The sequence below is a fragment of the Odocoileus virginianus genome, chromosome 5, assembly GCF_023699985.2.
Source record: "Odocoileus virginianus isolate 20LAN1187 ecotype Illinois chromosome 5, Ovbor_1.2, whole genome shotgun sequence".
In the NCBI taxonomy this organism is placed as follows: Eukaryota; Metazoa; Chordata; class Mammalia; order Artiodactyla; family Cervidae; genus Odocoileus; species Odocoileus virginianus.
This window is the reverse complement of record NC_069678.1, coordinates 15201829-15215844: the sequence shown is the minus strand read 5'-3', so window position 1 is coordinate 15215844 and position 14016 is coordinate 15201829. Positions and strand designations below refer to the sequence as shown.

The 14016-nt window shown below is 41.4% G+C and overlaps 1 pseudogene; it reads right to left on the bottom strand.

Moving 5' to 3' along the window:
* Nucleotides 1-1409: 1409 nt before the first annotated feature.
* Nucleotides 1410-4989, bottom strand: LOC110151437 (T-cell surface glycoprotein CD1b-2-like; annotated as a pseudogene).
* Between the last annotated feature and the right edge of the window lie 9027 nt (nt 4990-14016).

Genomic DNA, 14016 nt, shown 5'->3' with positions numbered 1-14016 from the left:
TGATTTTGGGGGGAAGAAAAGACTAATAATGTGGCAGTTATAGCAACTCAGATTATTTTACTAAAGAAAAACATAAGAGATCTTGCCAGGGATCCACAGAGAGCAAGCTCTTCTCTCAAGGAACTGATACAGAGAAAGGAAAGAAAAACAAAAAGAACTGCCATGTTCTGGATACAGAGTAAAGTGGATCGCTGCAGGATACCAGTCGAGGGTGGGTCTCCTTTCACTGTAGCACTAAGGAAGGCTTTCTGGAGAAACAAGCTGCTCAGCTAACCCTCGTGGCTAGAAAATCATCCAAACAAAGAGAGTGGAATTACGTTTAAAATGCTCAGCAGCTCTGCAAATACAAATATCTCAGCATAATCATAGTTAGTTCATCTTAACAAATCACATTTCAGCCTAAACAAACCGGCAAAAAATTTAAATAAGAAGTCAAAGTGATAGCACCATGAAGTCATGTACATCATTTCATTTATTTCAAGGAATATTCTTTCTTACATATCACATCTACAAAATCTCAGTGGATCCTACTATTGATATTGTTTCATAAAAACAATTTTCATTTATGTTTCTTCTAATGCATAAATTATGATTCATCTTAAAGCCTACAAGAACACTGATTTAATCAAATGTGATGATTATTTGTTGAAATATGATTAAATTGACACCTAGGCTGACAACTTGAGTTTTTGGGTTCCTGGACACTTATTCCAAATGGTAAAGGAGACATGGTCAGGGCTCATGAGATATTCTGACTTGACCTGTTAAGAACACAAGCAAAAAATTGCTCTTCTTGAGAGAGATTTGTACACCGTGCTCACAGTAGCGTTATACACAATAGCCAAAAGGTGGAATCAACCCTAAAGTCTATTGAGAGATAAGCTGGTAAACAAAACAGCCATTTAAAGGAAAGAAATTCCAACACAGTCCACCACATGAGTGAATTATGAAGATATAATGTTAAGTAGAATAAGCCATTAGCAAAAAACACAAATGATTTCAATTCTATGAGGTACCACGGGCAGATAGATTCATATAGACAGAAGGTAGAATGGTGGTTGCCAGGGCCTGAGGGAGCAAGGATTGGGGAATGTGATTTAATGGAAGAGACTTTTAGTTTTTCAAGATGAAAAGAGTTCTAGAGATTGGATGCATAAAACGTTTATGTACTTAATACAACTAAACTACACATTTTAAAATGGCTAATGCAGTAAGTTTTATATAGTATATATTTTATTGCTATTTTTTTAAATTAGATTTACCTACAAATGGGAATTGGAGAAGAAAGGAAAATGATCTAGTGGAAATATTGAGACTAAAGGATCATAATACTAATAGATAAAATGGAGGGAAAGAGTAAAAGGATGGACAGAAAAGAAAGATTAAAAAATGAAAATTCTCCAGCCCCTCTAAACCATAATGTAAGACATATCAAAAGGATCAAGGAAGGCAATATTATTGCCACAAGTATCAAGCCAATGGATGTGGGGCACCCTGGCAGTTGGGAGAAGACAAAAGGAATGTCACTTCAAGCCCCTTCTCTAGTTCTCCAGGCCTTCTTGCTCACCTGAATGTCAACACAACCATTACCTACTCTGAAGCATGGGCATCTCTGGTTCCCTTTCTCATATTCCCGGAGGTCTCATACTCACAACCACCCTTGGTCTCTCCTTCTTGCCACATCCCACCCAGACTACAGTCTTTCATTCTTATCTATTGTGCAGTTTAAATCAGCTATTTTCATACCTCTGGCACCATAGTCCTAGAAATAAATCTCAAACTCTGACTCTTTCTCTGTCTCCCTGAATCTCTCTATCCTCCCAGTCTTTCTTTCTCCATGCCTGTCTTCTTCCCTCCATCCTTCTCTTATCCATCAAATCCTTTCCCTTCCTGTGTCCCCTGCTCTGGGCTTGAGGACCACCTCCTCCCATCCCCAGCTGGGCTCCACTTCCTCCTCACCCCAGTACAGGATGATGTCCTGGTCTCTGAGACTGCTGTGCTTCACTCAGCAGCTCAGGAGAGCCGCCTCCCCAGCCGCTATATCCAGGGTTACTCTCAGATATTAAGTCCAGTCTGCATTGGGCATGACGTCTCCTTGCTGAGCGCCAGGCTCCTCCTGCTTGTCCCTCACCCACGTCACCCACATGGGTTTTGGGTAGAATCCTGAGATGTGGCAGACCAGCCGCAGGTGGCCAGGCCTGGGAGGGGGGCCACTGGACAGCCTGGCCTCAAGCTTCACTGGTGTAGGAAGCAGCAGTAAGAATGTCTGATTATGACTCTAATGCAGAGCATAGGTACTCAGAAATCCACAAATTTGGACAGTTAGCTCTTCCACTTCCATGGGAACCAAATGATTTATTGATTAACCCCTCTCTACTTAGGTACTTCCCACTTTTGAATTTAAAGGAAGTGGTGGGAGATGCAATAGGAAAGTCTTGGAGAGAGAACAAGACTAACCTTGCCTCTGCAGTTCTGCCTTTCCTGCACTGAGGACACCCAGGATATCAAGGACAGATTTCTGACATGAGCTTCTCAATGATACTGGAGATGCCTGGATACTGAGTCATGAGTGCACAAAACTTCTGCCTCCTGCTGCCGCTGTCTGGTGCAGGCACACAGGAATGATTCTGGAGCCTTACAAAGTCAAGCTCTCCTAAATCTCCTCTCGAAGAGCTTCCTATGGCCTCCCCAGAATACAGCTCACAGCCTGCTGTGACCTGGATCACAAAGGGGTCTGTGTAAAGGAAAACAGAAGTGAAGTTGTTAAAATGCAAACAACGAAGAGAAGGATGGGGAAAAGGCATAGGACTTTAGTTTTCAGTGGCGAGAAAGGTCTGATGTGAAATGATAACTCAAAAACCAATTGCAGTATTCAGGACTTTTCAGAAAGAAGAGCACTGGGGAGAGGTATGCATATCATAAATGGTATGGTTAGGCTCTCTTAAGGATGTACAGTAGGCAGGAGGGGAGAAGAGGGGCAACATGTGATGGAGTCAGAAGTGCAGCATTCCACGGTGTAGGGAATGGTTACATGTAAAGAAGGGATCGGGCAGCAGATGCTTGAAGACATTGATTAGAGTAGGAAGTCACACTTTACATCAGTCAAGCACAAAGTAGAAAAAGGAGGCTCTTCCTTGGAGTTTTAGAGAAGCAAGTTACATGCAAGCAAATCAGGAAATGGCTACAAAGGAGGAACTTCATGTGTCACACAAGAATACAAAAAATAGGAAGAATCTGCGAGACTGGGTGGACATGTGGAGTCAGAGCTGGAGACTATTCTAGACAAGTGTGTACATGCAGTTGGATAAAGAGGGGGAAGGAGAGTAGTAGTCTGAACCAAGGGAGAGAAGAGTCATCGAGAGTGTCTTCAGATCAGAGAACTGTACTCACATTCCAACGAGAATTCACTAATGTGGTCCTGCACTTCCTGAGTGAATCTGATGAAATAGACTCGAAACTGGTCCTCCAACTGTCATCTCCTCATCAATGAAGTTGCTTTTGGACCAGGGCTTCAGGAAAATGGCAGTGACGAGTCACTCTCCCAGCCATGAATTTGCAAGTCACCCAACCAGCCTGCATCTTGATTTGAACCCAGGTGCTTTGGGCATATGTCAAAATCTGGTTGAGATAGAAGGCAGTTGGCTCATGGAACACTGTGCCAGTAGAAGGATAAGAAGAGTGAGGGGAAGTGTAGAATCAGGATGGGATGAAAATGAACCCAGAGTCTGAACAACAATATAGAGCTTGAAACAGTTCCCTGCCCCCAAAGCTTCTGGCTCCATCCCCAGCCTCCAGAATAGGGGAGAGGGCTGGAGACAGCAGAGCCCAGACCCTTCACGGTAGGTGCAGCATGCTTTCATCCAGAACCCCTGCACCTGTGCTGGGAGCAGCCAGCGTTACTCTTACCACCCTCACTGTCACCACCTGAGATGGTAAACACTAGTAACAGAAGTGGTAGCAGCATTTCACTGGGAAGTAGAATATCTAACTCTCAGAGCTGGTATTTAATCTCTAATTTCAGGACACCTTTTCCTCAGAAGTCTAAAGTGACTTCCTCTTTTCCCTAACTGATGAATCTCTGACCCACACTGCACACCACAGAAAAACTGTGCCTCCCACCGCTCTCTACACTCCCACTCTGCCTCTCATTTCCACTCCTTGGCCTCGGCCTCCTTTATAGTTACTATCTTGGAAAAGCTCCCACGTGATGTTGAAAAGGTTTTTCACCTTCCCAAACTTTTATTTTCACATCCATTAAATAGGAGGCCGTTCCATTAAAAAGAATTCATTTGAATCAGTTCTAATGAGATGGGTGAAACTGGAGCCCATTATACAGAGTGAAGTAAGCCAGAAAGATAAAGACCATTACAGTATACTAACACATATATATGGAATTTAGAAAGATGGTAACGATAACCCTATATGCAAAACAGAAAAAGAGACTCAGATGTATAGAACAGACTTGTGGACTCTGTGGGAGAACGTGAGGGTGGGATGTTTCAAGAGAACAGCATTGAAACATGTATATTATCTATGGTGAAAGAGATCACCAGCCCAGGTTGGATGCATGAGACAAGTGCTCGGACCTGGTATACTGGGAAGACCCAGAGGGATCGGGCGGAGAGGGAGGTGGGAGGAGGGACCGGGATGGGGAACACATGTAAAACCATGGCTGATTCTTGTCAATGTATGACAAGGACCACTGCAATGTTGTAAAGTGATTAGCCTCCAACTAATAAAAAAAATAATAATAATAAATTTTTAAAAAATAAAAAAAAAGAAATCGGAGGCTGTTGATGGGTGGGGCTGTGTCCCCTCCCTGCTATTTACCTGGGCCCAAATTATGGTGGAGGTAATGAAGATAATGGCAACCTCCTTCAAAAGGTACCATGCATGCACTGCTACACTCAGCACCCCCAACACTGCAGCAGGCCACTGCCGACCCATGCCTCCACCAGAGTCTCCTGGGTCAGTCTCTTGTGGCGTCATTGCTCCTTTCTAAGGGGTCCTGGTGCATACAAGGCTCTGTTTGTGCCCTCCAAGAGTCTGTTTCCCCGTCCTTCAGACTTAGATTGGAGAAGGACTTCAGTCCTCCAGACTTAGATTGAAGAAAGACTTCAGTCCTCCAGACTTAGATTGAAGAAAGACTTCAATCCTCCAGACTTAGATTGAAGAAAATATGGAAAACTACTAGACCACTGAGGTATGACCTAAATCAAATCCCTTACAGTGGAAGTGAGAAATAGATTCAAGGGATTAGAACTGATAGACAGAATGCCTGAAGCAATATGAGTAGAGGTTCATGACATGGTACAGGAGGCAGGGATCAAGACAATCCCCAAGAGAAAGAAATGCAAAAAGGAAAAATGGTTGCCACAGCAATTTCACAAATAGCTGTGAAAAAAGAAGCAAAAAACAAGGGACAAAAGGAAAAATATACCCATTTGAATGCAGAGTTCCAAAGAATAACAAGGAGAAATAAGAAAGTCTTCCTCAGTGATCAATGCAGAGAAATAGAGGAAAACAATAGAATGGGAAAGACTAGAGGTCTCATCAAGAAAATTAGAGATACCAAGGGAATATTTCATGCAAAGATGGGAACAATAAAGAACATAAATGGTATGGACCTAAAGAAGCAGAAGAGATTAAGAAGAGCTGGCAACAATACACAGAAGAACTATACAAGAAAGATCTTTATGACCCAGATAGCCACGATGGTGTGATCACCCACCTAGTCAGACATTCTGGAATGTGAAGTCAAATGGGCTTTAGGAAGCATCACTATGAACAAAGCTAGTGAGGTGATGGAATTCCAGCTGGGCTATTTCAAATCCTAAAAGATGATGCTGTGAAAGTGCTGCAGTCAATATGCCAGCAAATTTGGAAAACTCAGCAGTGGCAACAGAACTGGAAAAGGTCAGTTTTAATTCCAATTCCAAAGAAGGGCAATGCCAAAGAATGCTTACATGCTAGTAAAAGTAATGCTCCAAATACTCCATGCTTCAACAGTATATGAACCATGAACTTCCAGATGTTCAAGCTGGATTTAGAAAAGGCAGAGAAACCAGAGGTCAAATTGCCATCTGTTGGATCATCAAAAAAGCAAAAGAGTTCCAGAAAAACATCTACTTCTGCTTTATTGACTACACCAAAGTCTTTGACTTTGTGGGTCACAACAAACTGTGGAAAATTCCTAAAGAGATGGGAATACCAGACCACCTGACTTGCCTCTTGAGAAATCTGTATGTAGGTCAGGAAGCAACAGTTAAAACTGGACATGGAACAATAGACTGGTTCGAAATTGGAAAAGGAGTACATCAAGGTTGTATATTGTCACCCTGCTTATTTAACTTATATGCAGAGTACACCATGAGAAATGCTGAGATGGACGAAGCACTAGCTGGAATCAAGATTGCCAAGAGAAATATGAGTAGCCTCAGATATGCAGATGACACCACCCTTATGACAGAAAGTGAAGAAGAGCTAAAGTGCCTCTTGATGAAAGTGAAAGAGGAGAATGAAAAAGTTGGTTTAAAATTCAGCATTCGCAAAGCTAAAATCATGGCATCTGGTCCTATCACTTCATGGCAAATAGATGGGGAAACAGTGGAAACACTGACAGACTTTATCTTGGGGGTTCCAAAATCACTGCAGATGGTGATTGCAGCCATGAACTTAAAAAGACGCTTGCTCCTGGGAAGAAAAGTTATGACCAACCTAGACAGCATATTAAAAAGCAGAGACATTACTTTGCCAGCAAATATCTGTCTAGTCAAGGCTATGATTTTTCCAGTAGTCATGTATGGATATGAGAGTTGGACTATAAAGAAAATTGAGTGCCAAAGAATTGATACTTTTGAACTGTGGTGTTGGAGAAGACTATTGAGAGTCCCTTGGACTGCAAGGAGATCCAACCAATCCATCCTAAAGGAATTCAGTCCTGAATATTCATTGGAAGGACTGATGCTGATGCTGAAACTCTAATACTTTGGCCACCTGATGTGAAGAACTGACTCATTTGAAAAAGACCCGGATGCTGGAAAAGATTGAAGGTGTGAGGAGAAGGGAAGGACAATCAAGGATGAGATGGTTGGATGGCATCACCGACTCAATGGACATGAGCTTGAGTAAACTCCAGGATTTGATGATGGACCGGGAAGCCTGGCATGCTGCAGTCTATGGGGTCACAAGGAGTTGGACACAACTGAGCAATTGAATTGAATTAAAATAGGAGGTTAATATTAAATAATTGTTCAACTTCCAGTCTGTTTTAATATAAAAGATTTCCTTTGGTTTGTCCACCTATCTCATTCTCCCTCCCCACTGCCTTTAGTCCCCCAGAACTTGGTCATTTCCTCTTCCCAATGTCTCACTTGGCCCTTTTCCTTGTCTCATTTTTCTTACCTGGACTCTTTAATTCCACATTATGGTTTCTGAGAGTGGGTGTGTGTTGATCATACAGCTTTTCTACATTTGATTCTGGAAACCAAATCCCAGAATTAAATATGATAGATAGTTTATATTCTGAGCAAAATTCTCTTACACCATAGGAATTTTTGAGGCTGAAAATTATATTTACTACCAGTATATGACCTTCCCTTCAGTCGCTCTTCACCTCTAGCATTTTCAGTAACCAATCTTCATGAGACAAGTAAACAGGAGTTTTGATATGTGCAGCTTTATCCAAGTCAAAGATAGTTTTTTTAGTAGGCTCATTTGCAGTGGAACTTCCTTCTCCTTTTGTAATATCTCATAATCTCTATCTACATTTTGCCCTTTCCTATCAACAAATAAAGTATTGCTAGGTGAAAAAGGAACCAGGCATTTTTTCGCCAAAAGTTCAGCAATGTTTGTCTTAAGATGTGATTTTTTTATATTCTCTTTATATGACTTTGGCAAGTTTTAACAATATATTTAGCATTAACTGTGGAAATGTTTGGACTCCAATCACTATATTAGTTTTAAGGATAATTATTGTTTTTCTCCATTAAGGAAAAAATATCCCAATTGCAGATATATATCATCTAGCAGTGGAGAAGGAAATGGCAACCCACACCAGTGTTCTTGCCTGGAGAATCCCAGGGACAGGGGAGCCTGGTGGGCTGCCGTCTATGGGGTCACACAGAGTTGGATACAACTGAAGCAACTTAGCAGCAGCAGCATCTAGCAGAAGTGTGGTAGTAAAACATTTTAAGTGTAAGAAGAGGTTTTCACTAAGTGATATTTGCTACATGGATAATAAGTATGAAATAAGTAATGTAACATTCTTTATTCCTGGAAATAAATCAAATAGACTTCATCCTTCAATACTCAAAGTCCCTCAAGTGAGGCTTCAACAGCACATGAACCAAGAGCTCCCAGATGTGCAAGCTGGATATAGAAAAGGCGGAGGAACCACAGATCAAATTGCTAACATCTGTTGGATCATAGATCACAGAAAAAAACAAGGGAAATCTAGAAAAACATCTACTTCTGCTTTATTGACTACACTAAAGCCTTTGACTGCGTGGAGCAGAACAAACTGTGGACAATTCTTCAAGAGATGGGAATACCAGGCCATCTTACCTGCCTCCTAAGAAACCTGTATGCAGGTCAAGAAGCAAGTTAGAAACAGACTTGGAAAAACAAACTGGTTCAAAATTGGGAAAGGACTGCGTCAAGGATGTATATTGTCAACATGCTTATTTGATGTCTATGCAGAGTACATCATGTGAAATGCTGCGCTGGATAAAGCTCAACCTGGAATCAAGTTTGCCAGGAGAAATATCAACAGCCACAGATAAGCAGACTCTAATGGCAGACAGTGAAGAGAACTAAAAAGCCTCTTGATGAGGATGAAAGAGGAGAGTGAAAAGGCTGGCCTGAATTTCAGTATTCTAAAACTAAGATCATGGCAACCAGTCCCATCACTTAATGGCAAATTGTGCCATGGTTCAGTCACTCAGTTGTGTCTGACTCTTTGCAACCCAATGGACTGCAGTATTCCAGGCTTCCCTGTCCTTTACCATTTCCCAGAGCTTGCTCAAACTCATATCCATTGAGTTGGGGGCCATCTGAACATCGCATCCTCTGTCACCCCCTTCTCCTCCTGCCCTCAGTCTTTCCCAGCATTGGAGTTTTTTCTAAAGAGTCAGCTCTCCATATTAGGTAGCTACAGTATTGGAGCTTCAGCTTCAGCAACAGTCCTTCCAACGAATATTCAGGATTGATTTCCTTTGAGATTGACTGGTTCGATCTCCTTGCTGTCCAAGAGACTCTCAAGACTCTTCTCCAAGAGCACAGTTCAAAAGCATCAATTCTACAGCACTCAATCTTCTTTATGGTTCAACTCTCACATCCAAACATGACTTCTGAAAAATCATAGCTTTGACTCTATGGATTTTTGTTGGTAAAGTAATGTCTCTGCTTCTTAATATGTTGTATAGGTGTGTCATAGCTTTTCTTCCAAGGAGCAAGCGTCTTTTAATTTCATGGCTGCAGCCACCATCTACAGTGATTTTGGAGCCCACCCCCCCCCCCAAATAAAGTCTGTCAGTGTTTCCACTGTTTCCCCATCTATTTGCCATGAAGTGATGGGACCAGATGCCATGATCTCAGTTTTCTCAATGATGAGCTTTAAGCCAACTTTTTCACTCTCCTCTTTCACTTTCATCAAGAGGCTCTTTAGTTCTTCTTCTTCACTTTCTGCCATAAGGGTGAGGTCATCTGCATATCTGAGGTTATTGATATTTCTCCCAGCAGTCTTGATTCCAGCTTGTGCTTCATCCAGCCCAGCGTTTCTCATGATGTATTTCTGCACATAATTTAAATAAGCAGGGTGACAATATACAGCCTTGTCGCACTTTTTTCTAATTTTGAACCAGTTTTTGCTCTTTATCTGGTTCTACTGTTGCTTCTTGACCTGAATACAGGTTTCTCAGGAGGTAGGTCAGGTGGTGTGATATTCCCATCTTTTGAAGAACTTTCACAGTTTGTTCTACTCCTCACAGTCAAAGGCTTTAGCATAGTTAATGGAGCAGAAATAGGTATTTTTCTGGAATTCTCTTGCTTTTTCTACGATTCAACAGATGTTGGCAATTTGATCTCTGGTTTCTCTGCCTTTTCTAAATGCAGCTTTTACATCTGAAATTTCTATGTCCACATACTGTTGAAACCTAGCTTGGAGAATTTTGAGCATGACCTTGATAGCATGAGAAATGAGTGCAATTGTAAGTAGTTTGAAATTCTTTGGAATTGCCCTCTTTGGGGTTGGAATGAAAACTGACCTTTTCCAGTCCTGTGGCCAGTGCTGAGCTTTCCAAATTTGCTGGCATATTGAATGCAGCACTTTCACAGCATGATCTTTTAGGATTTGAAATAGCTCAACTGGAATTCCATCACCTCCACTAGCTTTGTTCGTAGTGATGTTTCCTAAAGCTCACTAGAATTTTCACCCCAGGATGTCTGGCTGTAGGTGAATGATCACACCTTTTGGTTATCCAGATCATTTTTGTGTAGTTCTTCTGTTATTCTTGCCATTTTTCTTAATATCCACTGCTTCTGTTAGGTCTATACCGTTTCTGTCCTTTATTGTGCCCATCTTTACATGAAATGTTCCCTTGGTATTTTTATTTTCTTGAAAAGAACCCTAATCTTTCCCATTCTATTTTTTTCCTCTATTTCTTTGCATTGTTCACTTAGAAAGGTTTTCTTATCTCTCCTTGCTCTTCTTTAGAACTCTGCATTCAGATGGGTATATCTTTCCTTTTCTCCTTTGCCTTTCACTTCTCTTCTTTTCTCAGCTATTTGTAAGGCTTCCTCAGACAACCATTTTGCCTTTTTGCATTTCTTTTTCTTGGGCATGGTTTTGATCACTGCCTCCTGTACAGTGTTACAAACCTCTGTTCATAGTTCATCAGGCACTCTATCTGTCAAATCTAATCCCTTGAATCTATTTCTCACTTTCACTGTATAATCGTATGGGATTTGATTTAGGTCCTACCTGAATGACCTAGTGGTTTTGCCTACTTTCTTCAATTTAAGTCTGATTTTTGCAATAAGGAGTTCATGATCTGAGCCACAGTCAATTCCTGGTCTTGTTTTTGCAGACTGTATAGAGTTTCTCCATCTTTGGCTGCAAAGAATATAATCAGTCTGATTTCAGTGTTGACCATCTGATGATGTCCATGTTTAGAGTCATCCCTTGTGTTGTTGAAAGTGTTTCTTTGCTATGACCAGTGTGTTCTCTTGGCAAAACTCTGTTAGCTTTTGCCCTGCTTCATTTTGAACTCCAAAGCCAAACTTGCTTGTTACTCCAGGTATCTCTCAACTTCCTACTTTTGCATTCCAGTCTCCTATGATGAAAAGGACATCTTTTTGGTGTTAGTTCTAGAAGTTCTTGTAGGTCTTAGAACCATTCAACTTCAGTTTCTTTGGCATTAATTGTTGGGGCATAGACCTGGATTACTGTGATACTGAATATTATGTCATTTTTGAGATTGCACCCATGTACTGCATTTCAGACTCTTTTGTTGACTATGAGGGCTACTCCATTTCATCTAAGGGATTCTTGTACACATTCTTGCCCATTTGAATTAACTTAGCCCTTTCCAGTCCATTTTAGTTCACTGATTTCTAAAATATCAATGTTCACTCGCCATCTCCTGTTTGACCACTTCCAATTTATCTTGATTCATGGACCTAATATTCCAGGTTCCTATGCAGTATTGCTCTTTACAGCATCAGGCTTTAATTTCATCACCAGACACATCCACAGCTGGATGTTTTTTTCCACTTTGGCTCAGACTTTTCATTCCTTCTGGAGCTACTTCTCTGCTCTTCTGCATTAGTACATTGGGCACCTACTATCCTGTGGACTTCATCTTTCAATGTCATATCTTTTTGTCTTTTCATATTGTTCATGGGGTCCTCAAGACAAGAATGCTGAAGTGGTTTGCCATTCCCTTCTCCAGTGGACAACATTTTGTCAGAACTCTCCACCATGACCTGTCTGTCTTGGGTGGCCCTACATGGCATTCCTCATAGTTTCATTGAGTTAGACAAAACTGTGATCCACGTGATCAGTTTGGTTAGTTTTCTGTGATTGTGGTTTGCATTCTGCCCGCCCTCTGATGGATGAGGATAAAGGATTGTGGAAGCTTCCTGATGGGAGGTACTGACTGTGGTGAAAACTGGGTCTTGCTCTGATGGGCAAGATCATGCTCAGTAAATCTTTAATCCAATTTCCTGCTGATGGGTGGGTCTAAGGCCAGATTATGGTAGGGGTAATGGCAACCTCCTCCAGGACTTATGCCAGCATGCCGCACATCCCAGGACTATTGCACTCAGTGTTCCTGGCCTGAAGCAGGCCAGTGTCAACCCACACTTCTGCCAGAGACTCCCAAGCACTCATAGGCAAGTCTGGTTCAGTCTCTTGAGGGGTCAGTGCTCTTTTCTCCTGGGTCCTGGTGCACACAATGGTTTGTTTGTGCTTTCCAAGAGTCTGTTTCCCCAGTCCTGTGGAAGTTCTGTAATCAAATTCCACTGGCCTTTGAAGGCATATTCCCTGGGAGTTCTTAGCCCCTCTGCCAGATCTCCAGGTTGGGAAATTTCTTGTGGGTCCCATAATTTTCACATTGAGAAAGAACTGTCGTTAAATTTGTTATACCAGAACTCCTTTGGTTCTCCAGTTTGTGGGTTGCATGCTCAGTTGCTCTATTCAGTTCAGTCACTCAGTCATGTTCAACTCTTTGCAAACCCACAGACTGCAGCACGTCAGGCTTCCCTGTCCATCACCAACTCCCAGAGCTTGCTCAAACTCATGTCCACCAAGTCAGTGATGCCATCCAACCATCTCATCCTCTATTGTCCCCTTCTCCTCCTGCCTTCACTCTTTCCACATAATGTGAAGAGCTGATGCATTTGGGGAAAAAAAAAACCCTGATGCTGAGAAAGATTGAAGGCAAAAGGAGAAGAGGCAGCAGGGGGTTGAGATGGTTAGATAACATCATCAACTCAATGGACATGAATGTGAGCAAAATTCAGGAGATAACGAAGGAGAGGGAAGACCAGCATGCTGTAAAGTCCCTGGGATTGCAAGGAGTCATACACAACTGAGTGACTGAACAACAACAGATCCTAGCCCCATTGTTTCTTGAGGCTCAAACTGTCCCAATTGTGACATGGGAGCCTTTTCACACCAGTCATTTGTGAATCCTTTCAACATACCCTTATCATTGAGCTTCCCTTTACCTTATGGTATGCAAAGTTGTTCCAGACTCTTGAAGAATCTTTCTGTCCCAACTAGAAATCAGCCATTTTTTCAAGGTGCTTTGTTTCCTTTAGTGTGAAAATATGTCAAAGCCATAATGTGAGCACTAAGTCTTTATTTTGGGGCTTTTTAAGTGGTCAGGACATTTTTTAAGTCTAAATATTATGATTTTTTAATTATGCTTGCAATTCAAGTTTAAGATTACAGAGTTTAATATTACATCTATCTCATATCAACTTCTCTAAACAGAAATCTTGGTTCCAAGTGAATTAACACAACTATATAATCACCTAAACTATATACTATCCACTTGCCCCACTGTATACATTTCACTAACTTATACAAACATGATAGTCTTACAATAACAGTAATAACTCTACCACCAGAAATAAGTTTTCGACAGGGATCCACTGAGAACAAGCCATTCTCTCAAGGAACTCATAAGTAGAAGGAAAATAAAAAGAAAAGAAACTGCAGCACTCTGGGTACAGAGTAAAGTGTATCTCTGCACGATACCAGTCAAGGGAGAGTTACTTCCACTCCAATAGTAAGGAAGGCTATCTGGAGAAACAAGCTGCTCAGCTGACCCTCATAGTTAGAAAATCATCCAAATAAAGAGAGTGAAATTATGTTAAAAATGCTCAGCAACTCTGCAAATACAATTACCTCAGCATAACTCTAGCTAGTTCAATTTGAAAAATGATATTTCAGCAGAAGCAAAAAAAAAAAAGTTTTAAATAAGAAGTCAAAGGAATGTCACCATGAAG